At 32.6% G+C, this 19,553-nt stretch overlaps 1 protein-coding gene across 2 annotated transcripts in view; it reads left to right on the plus strand.

Annotated features, from left to right (window-relative positions):
• The window catches only part of LOC120260754 (protein argonaute 1B-like), a 36,206-nt gene that overhangs the window by 7,576 nt on the left and 9,077 nt on the right, over nucleotides 1-19,553 (plus strand). The window contains exon 1 of one of the 2 annotated variants that reach the window (XM_039268324.1): nucleotides 19,163-19,281. The exons of the other annotated variant lie outside the window; for it this stretch is intronic. The gene's annotated coding sequence lies outside the window, so the exon portion shown is untranslated. Of the gene's footprint in view, nucleotides 1-19,162; nucleotides 19,282-19,553 lie in introns of those variants that run through there. 2 annotated transcript variants of the gene reach the window in all.

Here is a 19,553-nt window from a genome sequence, read left to right on the forward strand (position 1 = left end):
AGATTCAACATTCAAGATAGTAGATGAAGAACAAGAATAATCAAAACTTTCATTAAAAGATAAATCAAAAGGTCCACATACATTAAGTTTGAATAAACCACCGGATACAAAACCTTTACCAACAAAAAGATTACTCCTGGAGATTACAAGACGGTTTGACTCAAGTACAATCTTATAACTAGACTGAATCAAAAGGAACCACTGATCAGATTTTTCCTAATATCGGGTACATGCTGAACGTCTAACAGAGTGAGAACTTTCCCAGATGTCTTCTTCAAATCAATCCGTCCTCTCCCTAACACGTGTGCTACTGAGCCATTTCCAAGAGTCACACATCCTCCATTTGAGACCTAAATAAAGTCCCAGAGGAGGGTTCACACATCTCAAGCACATTTACTTGCGGTTTGGGTGGACCGGAATTTGTCTTGACAGGTTTAGTCTTATGGAAGAAGCAATCACGAGCAACATGGTTTTTCCTACCACAAACAAAATAGTGTTTAGGACTTTTCTCATAAGGTTTAGGAGCAGAAGTTTTGGGTTGCTGAGAATTTTGAGAACGAAAATGGGTTGGCTTGCCCTTGGCCTTAAAGGTTTTCCCTTTAGGGAAAACTGGCGACCTCTATCAAAAGAGTGGGAATTCCTAGAGCTTTTAGAACTATTTGGGTTACCACTATGTTCAGCTAGATAAACTCGATCTTTATGAGAATCTACACCCTTAGAGAAAATTCGGTTGGCTTCCTCAATTCTAATGGTGTTGTAAACTCCTACAAGGTCCAAGGAATCAATCTTGTGTCTAAGTCCATTTGCAAAGCCTGACCAAGAAGATGGTAGCTTGTTCAGGAGAATGGACACAATGTGGCTCTCATTGTACACGGTACCACACTTCTCTATGGCACTAAGGTAGTCCTGAAAGGTATGAATCTGTTCTCCCATCTCTACCCCATCTACCATCTTGTAGTTCTCAAACTCTATGCTCAGGTGGCTAATCCTAGTAGCATTATCAGGGCCATACTCCTTTTCTAGGGTACTCCATATATCCTTAGCAGTCTTATAATCAAAGTATTTGTCATAAAGACGATCAGAAAGAATGCTAAGAATTCTATGGCGACAGTGGAAATCGATCTCTTCAGGAGTTCTACTATGAGCTGAGGAGCTAGAGGTTTGGTCTACAGTTGAGATGGATAATCGGCGAAGTCCACTAGGATCAAGATCAGAGGAATCAGAATCAGATGATAGGGTAAGGGTTGAGGATACTCCTAAGGTGTATAACCAAAATTCAGCCTGATGTTTCCACCTTCTAAAGTTCACCTTACCGTCAAACTTAACAGGTTTACACGAATTATCAGATTGTGCATTCATGTGTGTGTAATGTATGTTAATCAGGTTCAAGGTCTACTAATGTGACACAAGCAAATTTCAGGTTTTTTTTTTAAGAAAAACAGAGAATACAAAAATTAAATAGTAGCAATTTAAACAAGCAGAATTCAGCACTCAGGAAATACTATAGAAATACATTGTATTGTAGCAATATATGTACTATAGCAATATATAGTCAGGATATGATATTCAGAAATTTACTTGCATAGGTACAATATAACAAAATATGATGATATAAATATAGTTTACAGTGTTACACTCACAAAATAGAATATGTAGGATTATACTTGTAGAAATATGATATGCTAGAAATATATTGACAAAATACAATACACTATATATAGTTTCCTAAGACAAGAACAAATATCTAAGTTGTAAATATTTTAACCACAACAGTAGTATGACTAAAACATATCACTGTAGCTAAATATGAATACGAAGTATAGTACTGTAGCAGTATACGCTGACAGGATATAGATGATTTAGAACAAGCGCAAAACAATTACAATACAAAGAATGCAGATCTACTATAAGAGTATCAATTCAGCGTTAGAATGTAAGAAAAAACTCTGTATTTAGCATGTATTCAAGATATACTCAAGTATGTATTTAAGCATTCAACAAGTATAAAAGAGTTAAAATTCTCCAGCCTGGGATAGGCGTGCCGGAGCACTGCCCTAACGCTGAATTGGCCTCCTCGTGCGGGTTTCTACGGCCTCATTCCAAACGCTAGGAATACGCTAACCCAAGGTAGAAGACACTCCCCGCCTAGCATGTTCGGCGATGAGAAATAATCCAAGTGCACCCAGAAGATTCAAGCGATGATGAAGATTCAAGGGATGAAGATGATGAGAAAAGAAAAACAAAGCTTCTTTTTAATCTCACAGCTTGCAAGTTTTGTTTTTGAAGAAGAAGAATGATGATCAAGTTCTTCAGCTGCTCATATCACTCTCTATATATAAGTTAATCCAACGGCTATAAGGAGCACAAAGGATGGCATCAACGGATACAAACTAGTTAATAAAGGAATGAAATATTTTATAAGCTACGATGTGAAATGTTGTGGCTTTTTAGGGAGAGGATGTGATGGGTCTGCAGGCTAAGGTATTTTAAAACAAAACCTATGATTTAGGTTTGGTTGTATTGAAGCCATAGCTCCAACAAAGATAACATTACACATTGTATTTTATACTTCCCATACAAGAGTTACAATAATATAGTAACCTAGTAAGCACTAGAATAATCCAACCAAGCCCCATGGTAAGCACCCCACATACTAATATAGCAACCTATAAGAGCATCCACCTTGGCTTTAAGCATTTGGAATTTGGAACAAAGAAAGAAGAGATTTTCAACATCTTCTTTACTTGAACCATATAGAACACACGCATCTTCTTTCCCTATTTTCAAAGAATATAAAATATATATATAAAAAAGTTTTGATCTTACCATGCAAAGCCAACCAGTTAAAAAATTTAACTCTAAAGACGTATTAAGATTCTAAGGGGTTTTCCTGTACCCATCCCCCTCCCCCTCCCCCGCGCGAATAATAACCAATTTTATCTTTACTATTGAGAAAATTGTAGGCCGAAGTAGAGACTTTGTTAATGTTGAAAACTAAGAACCATACCAAGTGGTGTTTGTCCTCTGGGCTAATGCTTCCAATGTTCACCACAAGAGAATTAAGGTTGGTACTCAACATGGTTATGAGAGACTCATAGTTTCATATAGACTCAGAAATAAAACCAGAGATATGCAGGGAATCATCATCAATATCCATATTTAAGAATGTTGGTTTTAAGCTTAGAGGAATTTCAAAACACCAAGAGTCTTTTATAATGGACATATCACTAGAGTTGATAGACTTCACCTATAGTTGAGGCTTGACGTAGTTAATGGTGATGTATAAAACCCTGTAGAACTAAGATCATTTTAAAGGGATAGTATAAGACTAATAGTTGATGACTCCATGCATATATATATATATATATATCAGTGATAATATATACCCAAATAATTGGACTTTCATGAAGGTAGTAAAATGCATTCTTAATCATTAGAGCCTTATTAACAATTTTTAAATTCTAGATACGGTCTTATAAAGAGTTTTTATGCTCCACCCTTTTAGATGGATGCTGCTGCAATTGCCCCCTCATACCATAAGAATTTCCTAGCCATTTGTTAAAATATGGGTTTAATGATCGAGTTAAGAAAATGATAATTGAAAAGATAGTATTGAGAAATCGACATGACAATGTTGTTGATCAAAATAATCTTACCAGCTTCTAATAGAAAATGGCGACTCCAATAAAAAAAATTTACTATTAGCTTTACTAATCATGTCCTTGAAGGGAAACATGAAGTTTTTTAAGGGAAATGGAAATACCAAGATAAGCATAAAGGTGGTTGCTAATTTTGAATTTGAGAATATTACTAAAACTTTTAGCAACCCTTTCATTAAACCAATTGGGGAAGAAAATAATAGATTTGGAAATATTAGGATTTTTCCATGTGAAAGAGGGATAAATTGAAATAAAAGTCTCGCAATTGTAGGTCATCTTTCCGAAGGCTTTAGTAATAATAACCAAATCATCGGTATACATTAAATGGTTGAAATTACAAGGCAGGTTATTATTGAAACCAATAATCATGTGGAGTCTCATTGCATAATTGTGCATAGAAGTGAGAGTTTAAGTAACTAAAATGAAAAGGTAGGGTGAGAGGGGTCCCTTGTCTCAGGCCTCTAGTAGGTCTAATTTTTTGGGAAGGTTGGCCATTGATCAAAAGTGTAAAATTAAGTAACAATACTAATGAAAGTTTGATCCAAAACATCCATTGCATGGGGAAACTCATTTATAAATGGTGGCAAAAATAAGTTTCAACTAAGACTATCATAGGCTTTTTCAATATCTACCTCCATTAACATCCTTAGGGGTCTCTAAAAGAATGCATTATTTTCTACATGCATATAATATTATCTATTGGAATATGGTCTTTAATAAAATTACATTGCTTCTTATCAATTAGCTTAGGCAACATAATTCTCAGTTTGCTAGTTAAAATTTTTACAATAATTTTGTAGCTAACATTGTAGAATGAAATAGTATGAAAGTCACTAACATATTTACACTTGTCCTTTTTAGGGATCAAAGCCACATGAGTATGACCCCAGGAATTTGAAATAGAAGAAAGTAATATATATATAATAGAAAATAATCTATCTCCTACAACATTCTAAAAAAAAACTTGTAAAACTCAAAGTTGAAACTATCTAGACCTAGGCTTAATTTTACCTAATGGAAGAGATAAAAGAGTTTGAAAAACTTCATATTTAGAATGTTTGTACTAAAAAAATCACAATCAATAAAAGAGATAGTTCTTAAATTTGGATGTAGTGCAAGGACAAGATTAGGAAAATATAGTAGCCTAGATTGTTGCTACCTTTTACAGTAATATTTGAGGAAACAACTCTTTATAACGCTTGATGCATAGTACCTTATATGGGATAGTAGTAATTAATGAAAAAAATACTTGTACAAACCACTGAAGTGATCCCATTCCCAATGGTCCAAAGATGGGAATCATTAGAATATTTTGAACCACTTATGAACATTACAACAATTATAATTAAGACATTTATGGCTCCCACATAAATAAGGAGCTACGTAGCAGCAACAATATAGGAGTTTGATGAAATATAGAATACGAATATATAAAAAAAAACCTATCCTAATGAAAAGGCAGAATAAATTAGATTGGTGATGATCAGTAATAAAAAAAAAAATGGTACTATTAAACATATGAATGAGGGCAAAATTGTGAAAAAATTAGTGTTATTATCATCATTTTGGACCCACAACAATCTAGCTCTCTTATCCCATTTGATAATGTTCTTTCTAGGCAACACATCGTAATTATTATAAAGAGTCCTAAGATGATCACTGTTGTCTTGAGAGTTATGCCTTGACATGTTAGTCTCTTCACTAATCATGTTATTAGTCTTACTAATCTCTTCCTCCAAGGAATTCAAATCCTTAATTCTCTAATCTATGAGATTTTTCCTAGTTCTAGCAAGAAGATGGGAAAACCCATGCATATGAGAAAAATGATGGTTAAAATTTCAAAAATAAAACACATCCCCATGGCAGCTAACATGATCTACCCAATAATTTTTAAATATAAAAGTCCTATTTTTCTATAAGAATGAGAAGAAGCAACTAGGAGCAAAGGAGAATTATTTGAAGAAACATGAAGAAGATGCAAAACAATATAAGAATTAAAGCTAGAATTCCATGAACATTAGTTGAAAAAACCTATCTAATTTAGCCCACTTGTGGGAAACTTATTAGTCGATTGCACCAAGTAAAAAACAAAACAAGCATGTCCAATGTCAAGTAAATTATTAAAAAAATAAAATTATTTAAGCAACTAATATTATAAGAGCAATAAGTAAAAGGGTTTCCTCCATACTCAACAGAGGATAAAATAGAGTTAAAATCACTAACAACTAACCAAGGGAGATTAAGTTTAGAAATACCCAAGAATTCTCTCCACATATTTTTCTAAACATTAGTGCTCTAGCCATCATAAAGTATGGACCGGAACCATGACATCCAGCAGCAGCAGCATCTCCCAACTATGTGTTGAAAAAAAAAAACTTAGTTGCTTTTTGCTTATTATTCTTTGCCAACCAACCACTTGGTACCAAGCAAGCGGTTAGCTGTTTCTTTGAATGGTCCACACTGAAAGGATGGGTTAAGCAGTGGCTGCACTCTTGTCTACAAGGTCGGTCTTATGTGACCCTTATATATCCATTGAACAGTTCTTTGAAGCTCCTGTTGTAAATCATGACTGGAAAATCACGCGCAAAGATACTGAATTAGTGCGCTTTGGTTTTCTATCAAAATCCGTGCATCGGAAAAACTTATAAAAATTATTAGATGAAGTACCGATTGAAATAACCAGGGGGCTCACCATGCCAACATAATGGCTCTACAGAGTGATGATGCCACTAGATAGACCATCTATAAAAATTACCACCCAAAGCCAATTTTTATTAAATCTATAACATAATAGAATTATTTCTAAATTCATTTGCCCTGGCTTCAACTAGGCAAGTCACCACGAGATTATGTTTCTTCATAAGCCCACAACCTTGATTTAAGGTAACCTGTTTTAGAACATCTCTGCAATTCTAAGTAATAATTTTATGAGAACAATATGAAAAGATCAAGGGAAAAAAGAAAATTACAAACAGTTAAGAAAGGAAATTGCCTTATAAATTTGTGGAACAAGGTTCAAAAGTTATCCTCTCTAATGATCCAAGTTCAATCTCCCTTTTTTATGGGATCTTGAGGGTATGCTATGATTTCTTTATGAGAATTTTTTTTTTCAAGCTCCAGGTTAGACCTTGTCCAGTATTATGGAGCCCTATGGGTCTTGGGCACCGTTCTATTTCATTTCCAATTTTTGCATATCTACTGTATTAGCTTCTTCATCTTCAATCCTCTCTAATGATGAAGTTAGAGTTGTTTCCACACAATTAGTGGGCTCAGAATGTAAACAAAAAGAGTCATTAAAAACTTCCTTGTCCCCTACTGAACTTGACATCGGAAGCAAGGGTTGACTTCAGCTCACACCAAACTCTGCTCCTATGACAATGACTTCTTATCCTTAGCATTTCTATTGATGCCCTTGTAGGGGTTATGACAACTGTGTGAAATTTAGATTAGGAGGTAAAGAGCCCTCTCTTCCATCTTGTCAATTATTCCTAATTCCTTAGGCGATAAAAAATCAATTAGGCTATATCAAATGGCTTTTCAGCCATGCCTCGAACCTCCTCTACCATTTGTAATGGCCCATCAAAATCTTGAGCTCAAGCTTATAAGCTTATCGTGGTGCGTGTAAGCCCATACATGGCTAAGTGAGCTCACCCTCAGTCATTTTTTAACTAGTTCACTTTAGGCTACTTGGCCTAGTGATTTCACTTAAATAAAAAGTGATAAAATACATGATAAAATAAATAAAATAATAAAAAAATAATATTGTATCAAAAATAAAGATATACAAGGTATATTTTGAAAAAATTAAGAAATGTTTAGAATTTTAACAAAATGACATGAACTCATAGGTTCTTTTGTAATATGTCACACACCTATAATTTATTTTCTTTGAGATAAATCATTTTCTATAATATTTAAAATTGATTTTTAATCATATGATATATAAATAAATACAAGTGATTCATTAAGCATTGCCGCAAATATGAGCTTCACTTTTATGGAGTGTATAACTCAATCAAGTTATTTATTAGTCCCTATTTTAATATTTTTATTAGTCCTTGTTTTTCAAATTATCAAATAGTTTTTCCATTGGTGAACTCATCAATTTGCAAACACTTCAAATTCAGAATGATTATTCTACTACCACTACGCTATCATGTGAAATATGGAAAATACAAAGTAATCTGAGGTAAATGGAATATCGTTCCCGCTCAATCAAAGGGCAAATATCAACTAGCAGCTTGCTAAATCTCCATACTCTATGATACATTAAAATAGGTAAATGGCTATATAAGGGATTAGAGGAGATGACTAATTTGAGGATATTGCTGATTTATGGTGCCAGCAACTCTTATGGAAAGGGGTTGATAGTCTTTCGTGGTAACCTAAACAACCTCGTTGAATTGGTTTTAACAATAGAGTTTGACTATAAAATACCAAGCTCAATACTTGTAGCGTCCCATCATACACACCTTTAAGTTCTTCTTTTAAATGCAAAATTAGAAAGACTCCCTAAAGTCAGTAATCAATGCCTCCTGACAAACCTCGTCATGTTGAAGGACGACCCACTTGTGACGTTGGGGAAACTTAATAACCTTCAAGTTCTTTCGTTATAGGATAATGTTTTGTTGGGAAAAAGACGATTTGTTTGGATAAAGGTTGTCTCAATTGAAGGATATAGTATTTCATTGCTTGCATTCATTGAAGGAGTGGAAAATAGGGGATAAAGCCATACCCATGCTTAGAAAATTGACAAATAGCTTTTCAACCATGCCTCGAGCATCCTTTACCATGTGTGATAGCCCACCAAAACCTTGAGCTCATGTAGTCATGCATATGGGCTTACTGTAAGGGGTCGGTGCTCGGGGTTCCGTGACACTTACCATGGTGTATGCAAGCTCATGCATGACTAGGTGAGCTCACTCTCGGTTCTGTCATAACTAGCTTATTTTAGGTTACTTGGCCTAGTGATTTTACTCAAATAGAAAGTGACAAAAAAAAAGTAATAATAAATAGTATATGTTATATAAGAAATGTTTACAATTTCAACAAAACAAAATGAACCTATAGGTTCTTTTGTAATATGCCACATACCTATTTTTAATCATTTGATATATAAACAAATATAAGTGATTTATAAAGTATTGGCTCAAATATGAGTTTCACTTTTATGGAGAGTGAGTATATAAGCCAATCAAGCTATTTATTGGTCTCTAGATATTTTCAACCTTTCCAATTAGTCCTTTTTTTCAAATGATCAAATAGTTCTTAATTATTTTATTAATCATGTTTTAATTCTTATTTATATTAATTTTCATAATCTTCACTATCACCCGATGATATTGATAAGGGGAATAGAGATAAAAGTATAAGAATAAGATTTTATTTTAGTTGATTACTAATAATGAAAATTCAATATTTTAAAATTTAAAATCTACTTTTCATAATAATAACATGTTTATTTTTTACAATATTTAAATTAAATATACTTTCAAAAACATATGTTTATAAGAAGATACAAAATGTTTTCTTGGGTGAATAGTATTTATCACCCAGCGAAACATGGTGCTTGCATTTTCGAAAACCTAATCACCTATACATATATATATATATATATGTAACATGGAAGGAATTAAACATACACATGATAAACTATCTTAAACTAAAAAATTTTAGAAATATTGTAACATATCTAAAGAAAGTCAAAACCTCCAAAGTTTGGAATATAAAGATCATATTTGGTTTTTTGAACTATCTTCATAAATAACAGAAAGTTGGTATTTCGATTTTGTTTATGAAAATTAAGTCATCATCCTCTAAGGATTAGCTTTCCCCTTGTTTTTTCACATCCATAATTTCTGGCACTTAAAGCATTCCAACTAAACAATGAAAACATTAAAAGAGGAGAGCTCTCATCAGTTTTCAAGTAATTTTTGTTTGGCCGAAAAGTCTATTACATTCAAGAACAGGGATGTGTCCATCTAAACCCTTTTCATTTCAATTTTTTCTATTTGTTTGTTTTCTCACTAAGTCTCTACCCCAGTGATACTTGCATTTAGAAATAAACATAAGTCTATTCAAAAGAATCAAAACTTTGTCTTTTTTTTTCATTTGTTTATTTTTTTTAACCCTTGGATAATAATATCACATCCAAAATTATTGGAATGACAACATTTAGTAAAATACTTTGGATATAAACTAGTCAATCAAGTCAACTCTAACAACTCATTCATCTTACACTGTAATCTTTTGGGAAAAAAAATGAAATAAGAGTTTTTTTTTTATATACTTCATTGAAAACTTCATTTTGTACCACTTGACTTTCATGCAATATATAATTCTCTCAAATTTAAATAAATGTCAAGATACCTCCTAGAGGCATTTAGTTCATAACATTTTTTTTTATTCTCAAAATAGTTTGACGGGCATATAATTAAGATGCTCATACTTGGTTCATAAATTTTTATTAAATTTCTAGGCAAATTTGATTATAGTGGGTTCTTGATTCTTATGAAAATGAGAATCTGAACCTATCTAGGGTAAATGATATTGTTAAATTTCTTTTGAGGTTGTTTGGCTTATAAGTTGCAAGATACTTTTATATGACCAAATTTATATTAATTTAACTATCATAAATTTGATTTCTAAGAATATTAAAACACCACATTTTATTTATAAATAATTCAATTTAAAGATTTATATGCATTTTCCTTCGACATCTTTGGTACACACAAAATTTAAATAGATATAATCATATTACAAAACTATACTCCTAGATTTCCCTTAATAATGCATTTAATACAAAATAATTAACTCTTACCGTTAAAAAAAGGACAGAATAGATCTAATAATAACTCTAGATAAAAATGCTTTTTTTTTAATAGATAATTGGTAATATACTTCAATAGAAATCAAAATTATTTATATACTCTTATAAAATATTTTTTTCTATTTTCTTATATACCCTTATATTTAAAAATCAACTTAAAAATGTTATCAAAATATGAATTAATTTTTATTTGTTTTACTTTTGATTTGACGGGTATGGGTATATAAATAAATAATAAAAAATGACCTATAAAGATATATAAACAAATATCATTTTTATAAAAATGTATAAAATAATTGATTATTTTTATATGACAAAAATAAAAAGTTTTAAGTTTTTCTTATACAATAATGAGACAAATGCAGAAAATTAAAATATATCAAAATATGCATTTAATTAAGATAAAGTAAAATATATCAATAGGTATTTTTAGAATATAAATAAATGCAAACTTTTTAGCCGGATAAGAATGTGGCATTACACAAATAAATAGCAAAAATCATTTAGCTTTGATTTATCGAAAAGTTAAAATCCTAAAGTTGTTATATTTTTAAAAATGTCCCTAAATTGGTATCTACCAAGCATTAGCATGTTACACATTTTTACATGATATGGGGAAATTTAGAAAGAGTCCTCTAGCCACACAAATGTCATGCGACCATAACAATAAAAATAAAGTTAACATATTTTAGTGTTTAAACTTTTAGTCTTTAATTCATTGGTTTATTTTACTTATTTACTTTATTTGTTTACTATTATACCTTATTTTTTATTTCATACTTAAATAATAAAAATGATATTACTTCTTGAGCTGCCACATGACTTCTTTTTAATTTTATTTTTTAGTTTTAGTAAAATTTATAGAGTAGTTTGATCATTTTACCAACTAAAATAAGAACAAAGTTATTGGGAAAAGATAAATAAGGGTATGGTCATCATCCATGTATTGTTAACCTATTTTTTTATTAGTAATTATATATAATATTATTTAACTAATTCATGATTTAATTATATTATATTTCCCAATAATTTTCGTAACAAATAAATTAAGAGAACATATTTAGAGATATTCTAATGTGAACAAAATAAAATAATATAATATAATATATCCATCAAAGTGATTTTATTTTTTACATTCTTAGGCATTAAAATCCATAATGGAACGTTATATTCTATAAACCTAGGGTTAAAGAAAATTACATAGAAACCCGAATATTCTTAGAATATTTTCTCAAATGCCATATCTTTCAAAAATATCTTAAATAATGCCTTGATCTCAAATTCTAACAATGTTTTCCAATGTCATTTTCTTTCACATTGTACTTCTTATCTTTCTCCATTTTTCCTTACTACCCATCAATTGAAATCTCATAACTTTTTCTTTTGGTTTTAATTTAACAAAAATAATAAAAAAAATCTTTATAATCATTATTTTCACATAATCAACATTAACATTTCACAATCAAAACCTTACTCATAGTTAATTATAAATTAAAGACTCTAAGTGACATTCAGTCGAATTGATAGATTTTTAAATAATTAATCAAGTCACCGTAATTAGGTACATTACTGTAGTTGTCTATCCTTTAAACCCTCGCTAATCTTTTTTATTGGGTGCCACTTTTGGTCTTTGTAAAAAAAAAAAAAATTAAAGACTCTAATTAAAGCTATGGTTTTTTTTTTAAAATAAGGACAAAAATTTTAGAAAATTTATTTGTAATTATAAAGAAGTGCACATTTCTTGAAAAATCAAAACATTCTACTTTGGTTACCCTATATAAACAATTTACTTTAATTATTATAATTATTTATTATTATTAATATTGTTGTTGTTGTTATTTGTGCCAATCTGGTCTATTGATTTGAGGACCATCATAGTGTGTGTGTATGTGTATCTATCTATGTGTGTGACATTAAAGGCCTGTTTTTTTTAGTGTTTGAGAATTGCTTTCATCTCAATCAGCCCCATCACTATCTCTGTCCACAGCTTTTTCTTTTTCTTTTCTTTTTAATTACTAAAATAATAAAATAATAATAATAATAATAATAATAATAATAATAATAATAATAATAATAATAAAAGCCTGTTTGGATACACCAAAATTATGGCATAATCCGTATAATATGCTATACTTTAACATTTCTGAGGGCATATTTGGATAGCCACAAATTATGCCATAATCTGTACAATATGACATAATTTAATATTTCCTGTGAATTATGCCATATTGAGTGTTTGGGTACTTATTTTAGAGTATAAAATTATGGCATAAAAAAATATTCCAGTAAGAGTGGAATATTTTCTCATTGTAAAAAGTCTCTCTTCCTTTCCATCCAGCTACCAGTCATGGCCTATCGATGGTCCGGCCAGCTTCCGGCGATCGGCCAGCGATTCGGCCGACCTTCGGCGACCGGCCACCGGTGGTCCAGCCAATTTTCGGGGACCAGCCCCTGGTCCAATTGATCTCCGGTGACACACCGGCTGTCCACCGGTGGTCCGGCCCATCTCCGCCGACCGCCCATCGGAGGTCCAGAACGCCTTCGGTGACCAACCGTCGGTTCGGCAGACCTCCGGTGACACGCCGGCAGTCCACTTGTAGTCCGGCCGACCTCCGGCGATCCGGCCGCTTACATGCTGCCCTCCGACGACAGGCCACCGGTGGTTCGGCCGACTCCGGCGACTGGCCACCGATCCACCGGCGGTCCATTCGTCGATTGCCTAGTCTCCGTAATTTTTTTATTTTGTTACCCAAATACTCATTCTAAGAATAAAATATGCTACAATTTCTGTAATAATCACTTGCACTTCCTGCATAATAAAATTATACCATATTTTTTTATTTTGCAGGCAAACAGACCTTGAGAATTATGTTATATTGGTTGTTTAGGTACTTATTTTATAGTAGAAAATTATAGCATAAGATAGGTATTATGGTATAAAAAAATATTCCACTAGTAAGAGTAGAATATTTTTTTCATTGTAAAAAGTCTCTCTCTTGATCCAACCACCAGCTACCAATCCACCGGTGATCCGGCTGGCCTCCGGTGACCAGTCACCGGACCGACCGTCCTTCGAGCACCGGCCACCGGTTTGGCTGGCGGTCTCGCTAGCCTCCGGCGAACTGCCACTAGTGCCACCGGTCGGACAGCCTCCGGTGAATCGGTGACACACCGATAGTCCGGCCAGCCTCCAGTGACCGGCCACCAGTTCACCGGCGATCTGGTCCCCTATCAGCTAGCCTCAGGCCACTAGTCCACCAGTGGTCCGCCCATCGGCCGGCTGACCTCTGATGACACGCCGGCAATCCACTAATGATCAAACCGACCTTCGGCGATTGGCTATCGGTCTGGTCATCGATTAACTGGTATTCGTAATTTTTTTTTATTTAATTAACTAAACTAAAAATAAAATGTGCTACGATTTATGTAAAAATCATTTGCATTCCCCACCCATAAGTTAATAACACTCTCTTAAAATAAATTAAAAAAGCTTAGCTAAACTGAGACACGTGGCAAGCATAGGCATCCATTTCAAGTTTCAAGACTGGCCTGGGCCTATCTTAGCTGGTAGCCCGCGCAAGTCACGTGATACAACACATGGGACCCGCATAAGCTTTGGTGGGCCCCACTTTGTCGTCCTTAACCACCTTTGAAACTAGGACACGTCGCCATCCGTACGATTGGAATGACGTTGGATCGTCGAAAGGGGCCGGCACATCTGGGCCCCACTACCCCACAGCCTCCAACTGTTTCTGATCTTATTATCGTCCGTAAAATATTTTTCCTCGAGATCTGAATGACCATCATCCGATGCCAAATGCTTCCACTTCTCCACCGTCCATCTTCTCTACATCCTGTCCTTCTAGAACTATTTTTTTATAGTTAAAACTGGAATCGAAGTTACCCACAAATTTTCTATATATATATATTCAAAGATGTGCATTTTGACTGACAGAAATACTTTATTTTGGTATTTTATTTAATTTTATTAGTTTTATAGGTGCTGACATTGTTTTTCATTTGATGATTATATTCACCTCATGATATTGTTATATTTTTATTTTTAGTTTTTGAGGGTCATATGGATTATATTAACCAAAGTCTCATACCTGATCTTATTGGTCATGTTGCGAAAAACGAATGTAAAATATTTAAAAGGTCTCGAGTTTAAGTCTTTATAAGATATAGTGATAGTAATGAGTTTTTAATTGTGGATGCGAGTTTACTGCTCAAACCCTATACCCCTAAGTGAGAACGCATTGACTAGATAATTAATTTTTATTTTATGTACCATTCGGATATTAGCCTTATTGTAAAAAATGAGTGTGAGACATTTAAAAAATTTTGAGTTTAAGTCTTGCAGAATATAGTAATGGTAATGGATCCATGGTTGTGGGAGCGGGTTTACTGTTTAAACCACATATTTTCAAATATATATAGTGTTTATCAATTTTGTACAAAAACAATAGGATCATACTGCCACTATCATATAATAGTCTAGTAGTTAAAAGTATTTGAATTTTGTACAAAGTGTCCAAAACTTAATTATTTTTTAATATACGGTTGAGGCATAAATAAGAAAATGTTGGTTCAAGCCAAAAAAAAACCGCTTTTGTAAAATGCTTAGGAACTTAATATATTTTTAATAGTTTAGTTTAAATATCTATTTAATAGAGGGTGGAAAAAAAATTTGAACTGAGCGGAAGTTGGTTTATATAAATTTTTTTTTATTTTAATAAATAAATCGGATAAAAGTTTAGCTCAAAATGGAAAAGTGTGTCGAAGGGAAAATGTTTTCGCACAGCAAATAATAAATATTTAAAGCGAAGTCATTTCCCTTCAATTACTTTTCCAGTACACCACTTTACCCCCAAGATAAAATTAATGAACGCACTTTTAACTTTTTAATGATTATTCATACAAAAACATAATTATGTTTTAAAAATAATTATAAATAGAATTAGATATTACTTAAGCCGATAGCAAGGTAATTATAATATAATTAAACTGAGGGGAATTCATAATGCCTCTACGAAAAGTAGAAAATTTATTTTTATTAAAAATGTTTTAACTAAATGAATAAAGAATTAAATAAAAAAGCATAGAAAATTTAATATTTCTGAAGGATTTATGTTTATTGCATTATATTGTGACTGTGGTGATGAAATTCGAATGGTAAAAGCTTGGAACATTGAATCGGTTTTAAATAATGTGTCAGTAATGAACATACATATGGAATTGATATTTTATTATGTCTGTATACTCATTATTTGTGACTGAGATTTGAACCTATCACCTCGATAAGAATATAAATATTTTAGATAAGAATTTGATACCAATAAATGAAGAGATTGTTATTATTAATTGAGAATTTCTAAAATTATTCATGGTAGAGTTGGTCATTTTTTTTCAAAAATATATAATTTATAATAATTAAAAATTATATATTCTAATTTATTAAATTTAACAAATTTTTATTCATTGGTTTCAAAGTAAACAAATGACATCTCTAAAACTTCGGATTTATTTTAATCTATCGAATCGAGTGCATTAATTGCATAATGCAAGTAAAATAAAATTACATATTTGTACAAATAAAATTTCATAATAATATAGTAAGAGGGTCAGTCATATGCACATTCATGGATAATAAATCTAGGGGCGTGTATACATCAGATCAACTGTTAGATCAAAATCTAACAGTTAAATAATGTTTTTCACATGAGTTGCAAACCCAAATATCCAAATAGTTGCAAGTCAGTCAGTGTTCTTCAAGATGATTTGTCCCATCCTCCAAATAAACTTTAAACAAACAAATACTCATTAACCCACTCTTAGGGATGTAAGGGGCGAGGAATCTCCGTTTTTCGCAGAGACCCATCCGGATGGGGGTGGGGATTCCCCGAAATAATCCTGCGGAGTGGGGAACGGGGGAAAACCCCTCCTTGACTCACGGGGAGGGACAAGGATGGGGAGTGTATTCCCCTCCCCGATTCCCCGATTTTTAAATTAAATATTATATATATATATATATAATTTATTAAAAATAACTCATAACTAATTTCAATGATTCGAAGAATTAAAAAATAATAATAAAATATGAAATTGTTCTATTAGCTTTTGTATTATAAATTTTATGAATGAATTTGTAAATTTAATTTACTTTTAAACTTTATATTATTTGTAATAATTAGTTTGTTATTTTTTTATACATTATATTATGTTTATTTTCAGTAATATTTTATTTTATTTTTTAATTTCAATATGATCTACTACATGTGTAGTGTTATAGGAAAAAAAATTTTGTTGCTGCGGGGATTCCCCGATCCCACAGGGATCCCAATGAGGTCCCTACGAGAGAGTGAGTTTGGGGAATTTCTCCCCCGCTGGGAATTTTGAGATAGAAAATTCATGCAATGTGGCAGGGATGGGGATGAGAATCCCATTTCCCACCCGTCACACTTGCATATTTACCCACTCTACACTAAGTACATAAAAATTATAAACTATTCTAATTACTATTTCACTTACTTTTTCTTTGGATTTTGCTCGAGTCCAATACACCTCCCATTCATTACTTTTTAATGTATATTTAGATGTTTGACATGTGTCATTTATGCTTTTAATGACCAATATTTAAACTTGATTAATATTCACTTTTCATGTAATAAAATTCTATTTAAATATTAAATAAACTCTCTTTTCGCAAAAAAAAAAACTTTTATATTTGTATATATTTTTTATTTTTTTAAGATTTTAAAAAATAAATTTCAATATTTTTGGCATCAATTAGACCGATTTTTACAAAAACTAAACTTTATTATTTTTTCATATCCAAACAATTGCAACAAATTCTATCTTTTCTTTATCAAAATTTATATAATTCTTTATATATATATTATGATTTATTTTTCTCAAATAATCAAAGGAAGGGTTATGTCAAACAGGTTAACCCAGCCTCGCACTGCACAGGCCCATTATGGGGTGGGCATTGTGCGTGGCGAGCTGGCACGACTAGGTTGGGTTTCGTACTGGATTGGCATTGCCCACCTACCACCAAGGTAGGCCCAACACATGGGGCAACCCATTGTGTTATATTTATATATTTTTTTAAACCCAAAAACTATAAAAAAACCCAAAAAGCTAGAAAAAATTATTAGAAAAAGTGAAAATCTAGAAAAATAAAAATGAAGGTCGCGTTAGTTAAAAACTTTTAATATACAAAAAAGAAACCTGCATGTGCGTGATCATTTGCACTTGCACTGGCTCGATGTTGGTTAGTGGCAGTATAACCCGTGGTCTACAAACCCCCCACCTAGCATTGGTCGGGGGTTTGTGCCTTGCTTGGCTTTGGCACGGTGCTTAGCACCGTGCCTGGCCCAGGTACCGCCCATCTTTTAAAGGTCAATCGACATTGCTTATTTGTTATTTGACACCTCTATGAAAAGAAAAAGAAAATAGTTAAAATATATTAAAAAATTAATTCTCTTATTACAAAAAAAAAGTATTTTTTTAGACATGTTTATACGCAAGAGTTACATCATCATTAGATAATAGTGTAAGGAGAGAATATTAATCAAATTTAAATCTTAAATCATTGAAAACATTAATAATACGTGTATAATTTGTTCCGAGAGTGATTCAAGGAATAATTTAAGTTTTTTTTTATTACATTTGAGTTTTTATTTATATTAATTATGATATTAATAATTGAAAAACTTTAAGTACACTTATTTATTTGTGCAATAAATATCTATAAAACCTTTGAAAATCAAGATGTATAACAATTTTTAATGTAGGAGTTGTTTAATTATATTATTTTTTATACATGATATTATCTCAAAACCTCTCAAAATTTTAAAAATTTTGATGCGAAGCCACGAAAAATGTCAAGTATATTAAAAAAATAAGAGAGAGAAAACATATTAGATTAGAGTCTAATCCCTTTTTCCTTTTTATGTGTTTTGCTTGTTCTTTTTACCCTCTTATTTATTTGGTTACTAGGGATGTTCTAAAAACATCCATAGATAACTTATTGCCATTTATAATAACAAATACATATAAAAAAAGATTTAATTCAAAAAAGATTTTTTTTCCAAAAAAAACTACAATATCAACACATACCATAAAAAACACAAAAAATACTCTAAAAATGCACATACATGCACGACATACACAAACATAGCAATTTTCCCTTCAAAAAAGAAATCATACTTAACAATAAAAAAATTCAAACCAAGCCACGTGTACAGTTTTTGGAGCGGGGTAGTACGAGAATTCTGTACACCGGTCTCCATAGCGGATCCTGCCCAAATTTTGCCCGATTCTTGCAACGCCCTCGTCCTCTCCGCTGGCAGTGCGACAGGCCCTCGCGGGCCAATCATGTGATCCGACCCCTCGATACACACCCCCCATCTGGGCCCCACACCGCACCAACTCCTTGGCGGGAACCACGTGTCATCCACTCTGTCCATCTTTGTTCCACGTCATCACACTCAGCCACTTATATCTCTGTTTGTGTCCACGTCAGCAGTGAGTGAGATCAGTGGTGGGGTCCGTTGGTGCGCGCTAGGGTCCGATAGGTCTTTGTCGTTTACCGGGACTCGCCCACCTGCGTCTCTTTTAAGCTCTCACTCATCGTGGCATTCTTTAGCCGAGCTTTTTTTCTTTTCTTTTGAGCTTTTTTTTCTCGCACTCTCGAGCGGAGGGGGCGAGAGAGTGGAGGGGTTGTGTGGTGGGTTGCTGGAGGGGAGGACGCGGGGTTGTGGGGTGATCTCTGGGGTTCAGATCGAGGTAAATTTTTGGTTTTTTTTGCCTTCTTTTGGTTGGTTGGTGTTGGAATTTGAGGTTGGTTGGAGTTTTAGGGTTTTGGATCTGTTGATCTTGTTGTTATTGAGGGGTTTTGTAGATCGGGTTTGGGGGTATTTTTTTGGTTGTTTGATTTTTGATGGTTTTTGGTTTTTGTTTTGGTTTTGAATGTTTGCCTTGGAGGTTTTGATGAGGGTTTTGATGAAGTCTGGGTTTAGGGATGAGGGAGATGTGGGGAGGAGTGAGATTGGATGTTG

This window comes from Dioscorea cayenensis, chromosome 1 (assembly GCF_009730915.1).
Source record: "Dioscorea cayenensis subsp. rotundata cultivar TDr96_F1 chromosome 1, TDr96_F1_v2_PseudoChromosome.rev07_lg8_w22 25.fasta, whole genome shotgun sequence".
NCBI lineage: Eukaryota > Viridiplantae > Streptophyta > Magnoliopsida > Dioscoreales > Dioscoreaceae > Dioscorea > Dioscorea cayenensis.